The sequence below is a fragment of the Maniola hyperantus genome, chromosome 9 (assembly GCF_902806685.2).
Source record: "Maniola hyperantus chromosome 9, iAphHyp1.2, whole genome shotgun sequence".
NCBI classification, from domain to species: domain Eukaryota; kingdom Metazoa; phylum Arthropoda; class Insecta; order Lepidoptera; family Nymphalidae; genus Maniola; species Maniola hyperantus.
This window is the reverse complement of record NC_048544.1, coordinates 8664935-8680715: the sequence shown is the minus strand read 5'-3', so window position 1 is coordinate 8680715 and position 15781 is coordinate 8664935. Positions and strand designations below refer to the sequence as shown.

General features: G+C 38.1%; 2 protein-coding genes and 1 long non-coding RNA gene across 3 annotated transcripts in view; 1 reads left to right on the top strand and 2 right to left on the bottom strand.

The window, feature by feature from the left end:
• The window catches only part of Flo2 (flotillin-2), a 240649-nt gene that overhangs the window by 127461 nt on the left and 97407 nt on the right, over positions 1 to 15781 (bottom strand). The gene's annotated exons all lie outside the window — the stretch shown is intronic.
• Positions 1 to 15781, top strand: part of LOC117985599 (glucose dehydrogenase [FAD, quinone]-like) — an 87329-nt gene that overhangs the window by 9720 nt on the left and 61828 nt on the right. The window lies entirely within an intron of this gene.
• LOC138402780 (uncharacterized) overlaps positions 1 to 15781 on the bottom strand; it is a 91289-nt gene that overhangs the window by 46154 nt on the left and 29354 nt on the right. The window lies entirely within an intron of this gene.

Genomic DNA, 15781 nt, shown 5'->3' with positions numbered 1-15781 from the left:
ACAAAGGACTGTCGGTGACACCTATAACGAAAAGGTGTTTGTTTAGTGGGCTATGCCCTGTTATGAGTCCCACCACCTTTCTAAGTTTACCTCTGTCCAGGCGGAATAGTTTGTTAGTTTGCCGTTTGTCTATGTTGGGGAAAGCCTCTTTGGCTTGCCTGCAGTCTGTTGTGTTTGCCCATAGTTGGGAATGCTCTTTTAGTGTTAGTTCATGCAACCAGGTTTTTTACTCACTGAAGGGTATGGGAACAATAGGTTCTGGCCCGATCACCTTCAATGTCGTAGCCTTTCGTGCTAGTGCGTCGGCCGCCTCGTTTCCCTGGTCTCCATCATGTCCTTTGACCCACCTTAGGGTGATGTCGTTTGACATGGCGAGTGTTTCCAGAGTCTTGTGGCAGTCTTGTATAAGTTGTGAGGTCGTCGAGAATCTAGCCAAGGCTTTAAGAGCAGCTTGGCTATCAGAGTTAATGTTAATTTTAAAGTTTGTTACCTGTCGATTGGCCACGGCTATAGCCGCGGTCATAATGCCCACACACTCTGCTTGGAAGACAGAGTTGTCCTTACCGAGTGCGTGACTTATTCTCATGTTTAGTTCTTGGCAGTAGGCTCCAGCTCCTGTGCCCGTTTTCGTTTTGGATCCGTCGGTGTACACTTCTATTGTGTCTTGTGCTGGCTTCGGATCTAAGTTCTTCTCTGAGTTTATCTTGTAGTTTTTGTCTAGTATGTGTTGTTTTTCGGTTCTGTCGCATTTCCACTGCAAACGTGGTTCTTTGTTTATGCTTTGCCCTAGAATTTTAGTGTGCATTGTGTTTTGTTCTTTCCAATGCCCTGAGGTTTTCAGTCTCAGGGCTGCGAGTGTTGCTTCTTCTTTGATGTGTATGTGTAGGGGCGGAATGCCCAATATGACTTCTAACGCTGCTGTTGGTGTGGTACTCATGCAGCCGGTAATGGCGAGGCATGCTTGTCGTTGAAATTTCTGTAGTTCTTGCTGGGCGGTAGTAAGGAGAGTTCTTGGCCACCATACAAGTGCAGCATATGTTAGTGAACATCTTACTACCGATAGGTATAACCATTTCATTATCTTTGGTTTTAGCCCCCATTTTTTCCCTAGCATGCGTTTGCATTGGTTTAGTATTGCTAGTGATTTTTTGGTTTTATCTTCTGTATGCCTTTTCCAGCTGAGTTTGCTGTCCAGTGTCACACCGAGATATTTTACCTCTGCGGACAGTTCAAGGCTTGTGTTAAACAAAGTTGGTGGTTTGGTTAGTTCAATTTTCCTTTTGTTGGTAAACAGTATCATCTCTGTTTTCTTCGGATTTACTGTAAGTTCGTTTTCATTGCACCATCTTTCTATTAAGCGCAAAGCTCGTTGCATGACTTCGTATAATGTGTTTTCTAGCTTGCCACTGATTAGGATGGTGAGATCATCTGCATAACCAATGGTATAGAACCCACTTTTGTTTAGTTTGGTTATCAGGTCGGCAACTACAAGGTTCCATAGTATTGGTGACAGGACACCTCCTTGAGGACAGCCTCTCGCCACTATGCCTTTTGTGACTCCGTTGATGTCTAGTTGTATGATTCTCTGTTCTAGTAAAGCTCTTATCCAGCTGCGTATGGTTTTTGACGCCTTGTATCTTCCCAAAGCTTTGTCTATGCTATCGAAAGTTGTTTTATCAAAGGCTCCTTCAATGTCTATGAACACGCCTAGTGTCGATAATTTGTTTTCGAGGTCATGTTCGATTTTGGTAACAACAGAATGAAGTGCGGTTTCTGTTGATTTGCCCGTACTGTAAGCGTGTTGATGTGAGTGTAAAGGTAGATGTTTTAAGGTTCTGTCCCTGAGGGACCTGTCGACAAGTCTTTCGAGCGTTTTTAGTAGGAAAGATGTAAGGCTGATTGGTCTGAAGGACTTCGGCAATGTGTAGTCACTCCTTCCAGGTTTTGGTAGGAAGACCACTTTCACTTCTCTCCAGGCCATTGGTATGTATTTGTATGCTATGCAGGCCTTGTATATTATTTCCAGCCATGGTGTCAGTTGAAGTTTTCCCCATTGTAAAAGTGCTGGGAAAATGGTGTCGGTCCCTCCTGTTTTGAAAGGGTGGAAGGTGTCAATAGCCCAGCTGATTCTATCTCGCGTGACTATGTTGTTGGCAAAGTCCCAATCCTCTTCTATTGGATGGTGACCAAGGGTGCTTCCCCAGTCTGTTGAATCTACGACATACTTTGACTTATAATAAAATCTATCCAAGAATCCGATGGTTACCTATTGTAATATTCAAGACTGACGGTAAGATATTAGCTTCTACTCTGCTATATTAAATGCTAAGTAATGATAAACCTATTCTATTGCGTGAGATTAACACAAATCTCTCCCTATGCATCCTCTGTGGATAGAAAATATATCATTGTTATATTGTTTAATTGATAACTATAATAAACTATTCTTATTTCTTTTCAATCCACTTAGCATACTGTGGCTTTTGTTTGTGGCCACTTCCACGAGATTTTAAAAACTGAATCCACGTGGACGAAGTCGCCAGCATCATCTATTTGATAGAAAGATAGCTTATAGCTTGCACCCTAGACGCGGATATAAGCCACTTTTATCTCGAAAAATCGAGTTTCCGCGAGATTTTCAAAAACCTAAATCCACCCATTACGAAGTCGCGGGCTTCATCTTTATAGTAGTTTAAAAAAATAAAAATAATTAACAATGTCAATTATCACCAATAGATGTTGCGCCTGTTAAAATTATATAAGCAAAACTACAGTCAGACAAGTTAGTTGCTACTTGCTAGAAATAAAGTTATAAGTTCGTTTTAGAAATTGTGAAAGAAAAAGATACCTACTAACGTCAAAATAGGTTCAGCCGTTCCGAAGATTAGCCTGCAGCTAGATTGGTGTAGAATGACAGCTACAATGTCACGATCGCAATCACCTCTGATTGGCTGATGCTCACTCACTATTGGCTACAATGCATTGTTGCAACAAGAATCGCACAAATTTAGCTAATCACCACAACTGAGATTGTAATAATGATTGATGCAGGTTTGACGAAATCGACCTACCGTTCAAACAGACAGACAGATAAACAAAAATTTTAAAAACATTTGATTCAGTTATGGTACAGTTCAAATAATCATATGAGCTTAATATGAGATAGTTATTTTGAAATTACAGACAGACACTTCAATTTTATTTATTAGTATAGATTACGCGACATTATTCACTTTGAAAAACGGTTTATTCGGACAGCAAGGCGCTGTGGCCTGTGCCGCGCGAAAATAATATGAAAGGTTTTACGCTATGATGGAATCGGGAGCTATATACCATTAGTAACCTACAATTCAACGGATTAAATCAAGACAAATCGTAAAATTTTATAAAGCAAGGAAAAATACCATTCTTACCTAGGCGGTTTAAAATAATTTGGCCAAACAAGAACACTATTATGAATTTTGCTTGAATAATTTTTACTTAATGCGCAACGCTTTGATAATGATAAATTAATTTAGGGTAGTTTTTTAGGGTTCCGTACCTCAAAGGGAAAAAAGGAGCCCTTATAGAATTCCTTTGTTGTCTGTCTGTCCGTCTGTCCGTCGTGTCTGTCAAGAAAACTTATAGGGTACTTCCCATTGACCTAGAATCATGAAATTTGTTGGGTATGTAGGTCTTATAGCACAAGTAAAGGAATAAATCCAAAAACCGTGAATGTGTGGTGTCACAAAACAAATTAAAATGTGTTCTTGAACAAATATTAGTGAGTATCTACATATTTTCAATTTTCAAAGTTAGATAACTATACCAAGTGGGGTATCATATGAAAGGGCTTTACTTATATATTCTAAAACAGATTTTTATTTATTTTTAGGCATAATAGTTTTTAATTTATCGTGCAATATGTCGAAAAAATAGGACTGTATTACGGAACCCTCGGTGCTCTTCCAATTTACGACCTCTCTGGCCATTATTCAACCATTAAAGGCAAAGGCATTAATTTTCCTTGAAAACTTTAATATGCATTCGCATGCACAAATGAGAAAAAGGTAGGTACTTATGATTTAAGTATTTTAGTAAGGAGCATTAAAAATAAATAAACTTTTTGCTAAACGTAATTTTTATATTCGTATTTTCAATTTGGTGGTTTTCAATTATTTCCCATCATAATGACAATAACCTTTTAAGATGTGTGGTATAATAAAACAAGAGAACGGCTAACAATACCTACTGAACGATTTACGTTGAAGCTTTTTAATTACTCGTTAAGTATATTCTGCCATCAATAAGTAATTCCTAATGCAGTTTTTATTAAAATCAGGTTTAATTAGGAAGTACCTGTTGATTATTGCATTGTAATTCAGTAGTGCAAAGCTACCTTTCGTAAAGTGAACAGTGTCAGTGAAACAGAAGTGTACCTACATATGTAGAGATGTAGTGGTTAGGTATAGTTATATCAATAAGGTAGGTAGGTATTTTAAAGACGATGTTGAGGTTAACAGGTCCACGTCATATTCTAATTTGCTGAGAGTTGTGACCCCTTTCCTGACTGACTGACTGACGTATATATCAATGCACAGCCCAAACCGCTGGTCCTAGAGACATAAAATTTGGAGGACGTGTTCTTTGTAAAGAGTAGGTATCCAATAAAAAAGGATTTTTCAAAATCCCACCCCTAAATGGCGGCTAAAAACTTATGTAGTCCACGTGGACGAAGTCGCGAGCATAAGCTATTCAACTATATAGTAGTAGGAGCTTTTTGGGGATTATGGTGCAGTGGGTCCCCAGATCCTGCCGCATATAACTCGACCAAGAGAACGAGATTTTGATTCTCAGGTTTTTACAGTTGTGTTACAGTTTACAGAACGTGATCTCTGAGGCACGTCGTAGGATGCATTGCGATCCTGTCAATACCATCAATATTTCTATTTTCCTCGGCGATATTGCGTATCGCGTGATAATATTGACAGTGTGACAGGTCACATGACCCTACTAGACTAATCCATACCAATATTATAAATGCGAAAGTGTGTGTGTATGTCTGTCTACCTGCTAACTTTTCACGGTCCATCCGTTCAACCGATTTTAACAAAATTTGGTACAGAGATAGCTTGCATTCCGGGAAAGGACATAGGCTACTTTTAATCCTGGAAAGTCAAAGAGTTCCCACGGGATTTTTGAAAACCTAAATCCACGCGGACGCAGTAGCGGGCATCATCTAGTAGGTACACATTTTTAATTTAAAGGGTAAATTATTACCTACGGAATTATCCGGCTTGGAACATGAACACATGCTACACGACTCCCGGGTCCCAATCAAACTCATATCACACATATTGTTTTACAGTCAATAAGCATTAGGTAACTAAATCCATACTAATATTATAAATGCGAAAATGGGTCTATCTATCTGTCTGTCTGCTACCTTTTCACGGCCCATCGTTCAACCAATTTTAACTGAATTGGTTTATTGGTTTGTCCTTCATTCACGTCGCAACAGAGCAACGGATCGGCGTGATTTTTTGCATGGGTATAGTTAAAGACCTGGTGAGTAACATACTTGTAGGCTACTTTTTATCTCGAAAAATAAAAGAGTTCCCACGGGATTTTTAAAAACATAAATCCACGCGAACAAAGTCGCGCGTAGGCATCAGCTTGTATTTTATAATACACATCAGGCACTCTATGCCCGCTAGGCAACGACGTCCGCCATACCAAATAATGTCTGATGATCAATCACACTGGCATTGGTCATTGGCATTGGTTTTAAGTAGGTACCTGGTAAGAGTAACGGTTGGCACTACTGAAAGCCATAAAGCAAATTAAAAAGAAGAAGAGTAACGGTCAAAGACTTTCACATGCTTCACAAATACGAAGTATATAGGTAGGTACCTATCTATTTATTTTGATAAAATTACAATATAATAATATTGGAAGTTTTAATGATGACTAGTGGAACCACCCAAGACCCTTAAATTTTTTGTATCTTCTCGTATGTCCAAAAAAGTTTAACGAGTAGACGTTCTTATTTGGTCGAACCTCAATAACATAATCGACTACAAGTGATTAGGTTAAACCCGTAGTTTTTTATCTTTATAAATTCAGGTAAAGGGGATTTTTACCAGTCATATTGTATATTGACGACTAGATGATGCCCGCGACTTCGTCCGTGGGTTTAGGTTTTTAAAATCCCGTGGAAACACTTAAATTTTCCGGGACAAAAAGTCTATGTCCTTCCCCGGGATGTAAGCTAACTCTGTACCAAATTTCAACAAAATAGGTTAAACTGTTAGGCCATTTAAAGCTAGCAGACAGACAGACAGACATACTTTCGCTAATATTATTATGATATAAATATTGGTACCTTACTGAAAGTTATATAAGAGGTTTTTTATATTTTAGAGAGAGAGAAGTATCGCTTTTGTTTACGAGAAAATATAGAACCTACCATCATATTATGTACAATAGGTACAGCATGAAAGGCATTACAACGCATGCCTGGCATTAGCTAGTTATGTAATAAAAATAGAAAAATAATTATTTATTAATTATTATTTATCTATTTAAAGCATATTGTGTATTTTATAACTTAATCAGCATTCTCAAAATTTCCTACATTTAATGGCTGCTGGAAGACCAAACTCGAGAGTCGAAATACTTCCGCGTTACAGTAAAATGGACCTTAACAGCCTTGAATTGAAGTCAAATATTCAATGCCACTGATTTTAATTTCGCAATGTTTCCGCTTGGAGCGCTGGCTGTAGAAGTGTAGACAAACTTGACCTTTAAAACAAGGCTTTTAAGATCCAGTTTACTGTAACGCGGAAGTATTTCGACTCTCGAATTTGGTTTGGTTTGGTGAGACGTAAAATCTTGTACTACGGGTACTGTATAGATAAGTTGTCGTTTGTGCAGGTTTTTCACTGTATACCTGTTTCAAGTTAGTGGTATGTGAATAAACAAATAAGGTCCTCTCAGCGTAGACAGCAGTAATTAGATTAATTTAGAGCCTCAATAGCTCAACGGGTAAAGGAGTGGACTGAAAACCGAAAGGTCGACGGTTCAAACCCCGACCGTTGCACTATTGTCGTACCTACTCCTAGCACAAGCTTGATGCTTAGTTGGAGAGGAAAGGGGAATATTAGTCATTTAACATGGCTAATATTCTTAAAAAAAACTTTGGCGTATGCACTAAGCATTGGTTGCGGGTGACTGCGATTTTTATAGATAGTAATCTCCATAGAAGTAATCTCCATAGATTACTAGTTCTTTATGAGTTGCTTCAATGTTTACAAGGCTTTTTATACAAAAATATAAATTAGAGACCACGTCCTTTACAGCTTAGCTGGACTAGTTCTAGCTAAATCAGCAAAATGTAACAATCATGGACTCTCATACTAATAGTCTCCCATACTAATAAAGCAATAGGAAAATTTGTTGTAAAGAGTACAAAAATATTAGGTTAAAGTTTATAAAAATCAGTTTAGTAGATTATAATAATGCTGTACTAACACATAAAAACATAAAATGACTATTTTAGAAGGTCAAATTTACAAAACGTTATAAACACTCGTATAACGAGGAAAACTGCAGTTGGGAAGGTAGTACATGGGAACGACCCAGCGGTCGATGCCTAAATGCCAAATGAGTTGTCGCGGGTGTTGACGGACCACCGGCGCGGCGGTGCTTGCATACATTGAGTGCTAAGTGCAAGGGAACGTGCACAGAGGGAACACGTTCTTATCTGTAGGGCCACGCATGTGTCTGAAACTAGAATTGAATTGACTAGAGACACAGATAGGTCTGTTGATCTCTATGTTAAACAGATATTGCTTGGAGTTCTGCACTCTTCTGATGGTTTTTATAAATACAAATACATAAATCAACTTTAGCGTTTGAAGACACTCATGCGAAGGAGGGTCGGAGCGCTCTGATGTTTGTACGTCCTGCCTAAAGGAAATCCTAGCGTCTCAGTGCTCTGAGAATCTTTTGCTAAAGTGATTTCTAACGTGAAATATTTTATCGCTTACATGTATAATACAAATACATCTAAAACCTAAAATTGTGTTGGGATAGTTATATACCCTCTGAATGGCAATGGGGTCTGGCCTGCGAATATAGCTCGTTTCGACGATACCGTAGTGCTGCCGCTCATCCTTGCGATCTTCTAAAGATCAACTGTGGGAATGCACCACGATAAAAATGCAACTCATGTTCATATTCATGATCATTATCATTATCGTAATCCTCTATTCTCGATCGAACATAAGCGGGACGCACCGTTTTAAATAGTATGCTTGCATACGTTGCGCTATACAAAAAATGATGACGTGTTGTGGGGGGGGAACTACTGTTCGTTGGTATTTCATGAGATAAATTGCTCTCTCAATAACTTGAGAAACCAAGAACAAACGATGGGATACTAAGGGAAGGTAGAAGTTCACCGTTGATGGCGTGGTGGAGCGATCAACCATCATTTATCTTTTAATCTTTTCACCCATAAGATAAATGATGCCAATACACAAAGCTCTTCTCCTGCTTCACCGGAGAACAGCTTGCACACGTCTAATAGATTCGGGTTTTAACTAATGTGTTCTTCTCGTTGTTTACGGCATGATTCTATCTTGTTGTCCATACAAAACTAAAGGAAGATTTACTTATTTAGATTCATGCTTAATAGGACTTAATACGTGAACCAACGGATTATTGTTTAGACAAATCCAATACACGAACGCACGTTTCAAAATAATGCGCGAACACATACTTTCAAAGCCCGAACGCGGTAGTCAGTTGAATTTCAATACGCAAACAACCGGATGATTGATTAGACAAATCCAATACACGAACGCACGTTTAAAAATAATGTGTTAGTTATCAATATGTGAACACCCACTTCCTTTGCTCAAACCCCGTAAAATCATTTGTCTGATGAACTCATTACTTCTGATACTCTAAAAGTTCTTGGTTTATTATGGGCACAACACTGCCAAAAGATCCTTCTGCTAGATGATGCACGTGCCACTTTAAAATTAAATTAGGAGTAACATTTATAGGTAGTTCTGTATCTGAGGTAGGGCAGGGCTTTCTTAGGGAGGACCACAGGTTAGTTACAAACAGCGCAAGATTCAGTCCTGGATGTCATCGCCGGTTTCCTCAGAGACGCGGCTGAACTTTATAATGGCGAACCAGTGGACGCGAAAGTCATCGTTCCAGAATATGATTTTGTAATTATTGGCGCTGGTACTGCTGGGTGTATTCTTGCTAACAGACTGACAGAAGTTAACAAGTTTAAAGTAAGAAGTAAGTTAATTCTTCTTTGGTTAGTTTAATTATTCACTTTATTGGTTCACTTTATATATATTATCCTTTCCACATCCACAGTTATAGAAGACTATAACTGTGGATGTGGAAAAGCTATAAATTATTGAAGTAGTTTTTCGAACTGTAGGTACCTGTCCTATGTGTTTATTCTCAACTATACTTGTAGCAAACACTCGCTGCCCGTGAGGCAATAAAACTTCTTTTGATGTTTGTTTCACAACAAAAGAAGCTATATTGCCACGCGGGCAGCGAGATTTTGCGACGACTATAGTTAACCCGTTTTGGACTCTCAAGGGCGGGCTTATCTGTACCATAAATCCTATTTGTAAAATATTGTGAATGATATAATAAAACCCTAATTTGCACTAAGTTTAACTGCCAAAATTTTTTTTTTTACTGAATTCGAACCTGTAACTATAGGGACTGAAAGACGTATGTGTTATAATTATTATGTATTTATATACATGACTAAAAGCCTACTTTTTACCAAGCTATTACACTAATCGGGATTAATTTGGTGTTTCGCTTCCGAGACGACCAAGCGGCTTGACATCAAGCACGTAGATTTTTACTAGAGTCAAGCATTTTGACTATTTACAGTTTGCTTTACGCTTGAGTCAAGCATTTACGTGCTTGACGCGTGATTGATGCGATTTTATATTTTTGCTTGACGCAACGTTCGGACAGTGTTCGATGTATGAGAAAAGTACCGATTGCTTGATCAAGCCGCTTGACCGGCGCATGAAAGCAGCTTAATCAAGCAAAACAAATCTACGTGCTTGACCGTGTCGGAAGCTCTTTAATATTCACTCATATGCTATTGTTGTGGATCTTACCTATTCTAAATGTGAATGTATATCTGTGTATAATCCGATCCGTCCCTATGAAATTCTTTTGGTGAAAAAAACCGGTCAAGTGCGAGTCAGGCTCGACCAACGAGGGTTCCGTACTATAGTCGTATTTTTTCGACATTTTACGCGATAATTCAAAAACTATGATGCATAAAAATAAATAAAAATCTGTTTTAGAATGCAAAGGTGAATATGATACCCCACTTGATATAATTATCTTACTTCGAAAATTGAAAATACTAATGAATAGTTCATGACCACAATTTAATTTTGTGTGATGTAACCACAAATTCACGGTTTTCAGATTTTTCCCCGAATGTCTGCTATAAAACCTACCTACCTGCTAAATTTCATGATTCTAGGTCAACGGGAAGTACCCTGTAGTAAAGATGGGCGTTATTGGCTATTTACGGCAACGGTTAATCAACAGTTACTTAGTTTCAATACCGATATTGTTAACCGTTGCCGAATATCGGTATCAGAGTTGTGTTTCAACTAATTTAATATGCGCAACGCGCAGCGGTTTCCGTAGTAGTAACTAAGCTAGCTGCCGTATCAATACCGTCTGTATAGCTAGCGCGCGCATATTCACTAAAATAAAACCAATTTTACTTTCATGAATATCGTGAAGTAATCACAACCTTAAGTTCATAGCAGTAAAGTTTAATTTGATCATTGACATAGGTCAAACTATAGTGGACGCCTGCACGAATAGTTTGCCACAGTCCAGTTAACCAAAAACATTTCATGAAGATTGATAAACCAAAGAGGACCTTATCTCTATTACTCTAAGGCTAACTGTATTTAGAATGATAGATCAAAGTGTAATGGACAAGTACTTGTACAGTTAAGCCTTAGCGTAATAGAGATAAGGTCGGCTTTGGTTTACCAAGTTCTTAGTTACTAATCCGGTAGCCAATAACCGCTCCTTCTCAGCTTTCAGTGAAAGAAAGAAAGAGAAGGCATAATTATTGCGTTTCTAGTTACCAAAAAACCAAACAATGCATTGTCAGTTGCCAGTTGGCAGTGTTGCGTTGTCAGGTGGTTCGTCATAGATGATAACTGAAAACCGTTGCTAGCTACGACAATAACGCTACGGTACGGACGGACGGACGGACGGACGGACGGACGGACGGACGGACGGACGGACGGACGGACGGACGGACGGACGGACGGACGGACGGACGGACGGACGGACGGACGGACGGACGGACGGACGGACGGACGGACGGACGGACGGACGGACGGACAGACAGACAGACAGACAGACAGACAGACAGACAGACAGACAGACAGACAGACAGACAGACAGACAGACAGACAGACAGACAGACAGACAGACAGACAGACAGACAGACAGACAGACAGACAGACAGACAGACAGACAGACAGACAGACAGACAGACAGACAGACAGACAGACAGACAGACAGACAGACAGACAGACAGACAGACAGACAGACAGACTGACAGACAGACAGACAGACAGACAGACAGACAGACAGACAGACAGACAGACAGACAGACAGACAGACAGACAGACAGACAGACAGACAGACAGACAGACAGACAGAGAGGTACGGAACCCTAAAAAAGTCGATTAAGAAACCTCTACCGGCAAAGACGTGCCGCTGCCCACTAAGTAATTTAGCGTTCCGGGATGATCCGTCTAGAAACTCACTGAATGGGTTTAATTGAACTGCTATGGTCTTTCCAATTTAGCGCACTTCTCTATCTTAGACTACAGCAACACTGCCACCTTGAGTTCACAATCAACGACTAACTTGTCAGCGAATAAAACAGTTTTAAAGTTGTAAGTAAATACGGAGATTGCGTTTTTAGTATTTGTGATACAATTAATGATTTTATACACTAATAATAAATAAATAATTAATCATACACCAATGTAAACTGGTTCATTTTTAAATCTGAACGAATATATTATTATTCAGCTATCGTTTATTTTTACTAAGCATCCGGTTAAGTAAACGCAAACCAGTTCTTTATTAAATTCGACAAGTACCCACTAAAGAACCGAAGTGTTATTTATTAAGATGAGTGTTTTGATAACAAAATGGGGATTACAGATTGTATTATAATTAGGTAAATATCTACTAGCTTAACAAATGTTAACAAAAAACTTTTTAACTCTATTTATTATTTTGATGCTAAGTCATGATAAAAAATAAACAGATAATAGTTATTATTTTATTTATTATTGTTGTGGTTTTCGAGATTTGCGAATTTCTTTTATCTCTCTATTTGTATTAGGTATAATATGTATTGTCGTTTTTTGTACCTAATAGTTATTTTAATCTTAATGTTATGTTTACAAACAATTCAAAGAATTTCGTAATCTTGTTTAATAAAATAGATAAACAATAAACACTGAATGAAGTTATAGATTACGTGAATTACTTAGTAAGTATATCAATAATCACAAATAAATTGTTATAAAATACTTACTTCTTTGTATACCGTTGGCTTCCTAGTAAATTAATTTAAATTAAATTAAATATTCATAATAATAAAAATTTATAATCATAATCTCTTAGGCTCTTTTTATCCCGGAAAAAAGAGTATTTCCACGGGATTTTTATAAACCCATCTGCTTAGCAGATATATCGTTTGGTACAGAGATAGCTGGCTTCCCAGAGACACATAATGTGCTACTTTTTATTTATCCCAGAAAACCAAAGACTTTCCACGGGAATTAAAAAAACCTAAATTAACGCGGGCGAAATCGCAGACAGTATCATGTACTATTAAATAATATTTTTCTTGTTTTACTATAGTAAATTATTAATCATAGTAATCAATTAAGAGACAGAATAAATTGAAAACAAGTATGTATATCATTTTATGTATTCTAAGTATAATTATCACATTTAACTATTAATAAAGGACCATAAAATGTGACTATAAAGGTTTACTCGTTACTTGGATTGAGGTTGTACCCTATTAACCTGTTACTTAGTAGTAAAACACTTGTTTTATTTTTCACTTCAAATATCACAATTACCTGAAGTATAAGACAACCAGGACAATTGTTCAATTTCAGCGAGAAGCTGAAGTTGTTTTTAAACATTGGTCGCCGTCTTCGAGCACCGACCTAATCTATAACCATTGATGTTGGACGCTTTGTTTTACTTTTCTATGTCTATGACCGACCTAATGTAAATGCTCCCTAACACCCAGTACTTACCTACTTTTAAGAGGAGGGGAATTTGAAAAACATTGGTTTCTAACGAAAAGCCCGAGCTAATAAATTACCATTTTACATTACAAAAATATTGCTATTTTATTTTAATAGGCTAACAAATTTATACTAAATACAATATATTGCAATGCAAATGTACTAAAGTCGCGTTGTCTGTCTGTTTGTAAACTTTTCACGACTCAACCACCGAACGACATTTGACGAAAAGCATAGAGCTTACGTTGCATTCTGAAGCATGCATTCATCATCATGATCAACTCATCGCATCACTACAGAGCACGGGTCTCCTCTTAGAGTCAGAAGTCGACGTCGACAACGAAGACAGGTCTCCTCTCCTCTCGGATTGGTAGACTTCACACATCTTTGAGAACATTATGGAGAACTCTCAGGCATGCAGGTTTCCTCACGATGTTTTCCTTCAACGACAACGACGTGTTTACAACGAGTGATATTTAATTACTTAAAACGAATATAGCTCCTAAAAGTTAGAGGTGCGTGCCCGGGATCGAACCCCCGACCTCCGATTAGAAGGCGGACGTTCTAACTACTAGGCTATCACAGCTTACATATTCTACATTAAATACATTTTCCTCGATTATCAAGAAGACAGGAAAACGCTATTTCCCTGAAAAACAGAACGAGGTCGCGAGCATTAGCTATTTATTGAATATACTAAGCTGATGCCCGCGGCTTCGCCCGCGAGGATTTAGGTTATTAAAAATCCTGTGGGAACGTTAGACTAGTAGCCTATCCGTAGTAGCCCGTCCTCGGGATGCATGGCATCTCTCTGTACCTTTCCAAAAAACATTTAAACGGACGATTCTTTAAAAATCCCGCGGGATCCCCACGATTTAGGAATGCAATCCTTACAGCGTCAGGGCTGAGTAGTTGGGTCCTCGAGTTCAAAAAGTTTTTCTTGGTAGGTACCTCCAATATCAATTTATAACCGACAGTTTCTAAATCCCATCAGTTTTGGTGGTCAGGTCCCGTACAGCATCAGGATTGAGGAGTTGGAATCCAAATTTTTTATGGGACAATGTCACAAAAATTCCCTATTGATTAAAAAAAAACGCAAATTGGTTCAGATATCTCGGAGATTTCGGTGTTTATAGGTAGAAAAACACAACTCCTACTTTTTAAAGTCGGTAAAAAAAGTAGCCTGTGTTAATCCTCTACTTGCCTGTGAAAGTCCCGTCAAAATAAGTTCAGCCCGTTCAAACAGACAGACGGACAAAAATTTTAAAAACGTGTGATTCAGTTATGGATGGTACAGTTCAAATAGCCGTATGAGCTTAATTTGAGGTAGTTATCTCGAAATTACAGACAGACACTTCAAATTTATTTATTAGTATAGATATAGACTAGCTGATGCCCGCTGCTTCGCACGCTTGGATTTAGGCTTTTAAAAATCCCGTGGGAACCCGTGTCCCGTGACAAAAAGTAGCCTATTCGTAGTAGACCGTCTCCGGGATGCAAGGTACCCCAGTACTAAATTTCGTAAAAACATTTAAACGCATGATTCTTCAAAGACCCCGTGGGATCACACCGATTTAGGAATGCAATTCCTCACAGCATCAGGGCTGAGGTCCTTGAGTTCAAAAAGTCTTTACTCGGTAGGTATCTCCAATATCAATTATTTATAACTGACAGTTTCTAAATCCCATCAATTTAAGTGATCAGGTCCCCTGCAGCATCAGGATTGAGGAGTTGGAATCCAATTTTTTTATGAAACAATGTTGCGAAGTTTCTCTATCATTTTAAAAAGAAACTACGCAAATCGGTTCAGTAATCTCGGAGATTTCGAATTACATAGGTAAAAAAACACAACTCTTCCTTTTTTAAAGTCGGTTAAAAAGTTGCCTGTTACTCCCTGGTTAATCCTCTACTTGTCTGTGAAAGTCCCGTGAAAATAGGTTCAGCCGTTCCGAAGATTAGCCCCTTCAAACAGACAGACAGACAAAAATTTTAAAAACGTGTGATTCAGTTATGGTTTAGTTCAAATAACGATATGAGCTTAATATGAGGTAGTTATTTCGAAATTACAGACAGACACTTCGATTTTATTCATTAGTATAGATAAGTGTTCTTGAGAAGATCGTCAGCAACGTGTCCTTTTTGTTTAGTTGCGAGTAATTAGGTATCTTAATTTATGATACCATAATATAAATGTCCAAAAGCACTTAAAAAAATTGTTCTCTGCTTGTATAACAACTACTAAGTAGCTACAGAGGGCAGCGCTACATTTTACGGAAATTTCATCGCCGACCTTACGTGGCGGAAGCCGGAACATAACCACTACACTTTCTATCATAATAATTAGTCGTTTAGTAAAACTGTAATTGGATAATTTCTGTACATATTTTGATAAATCAGACGAAACTTTATTATCG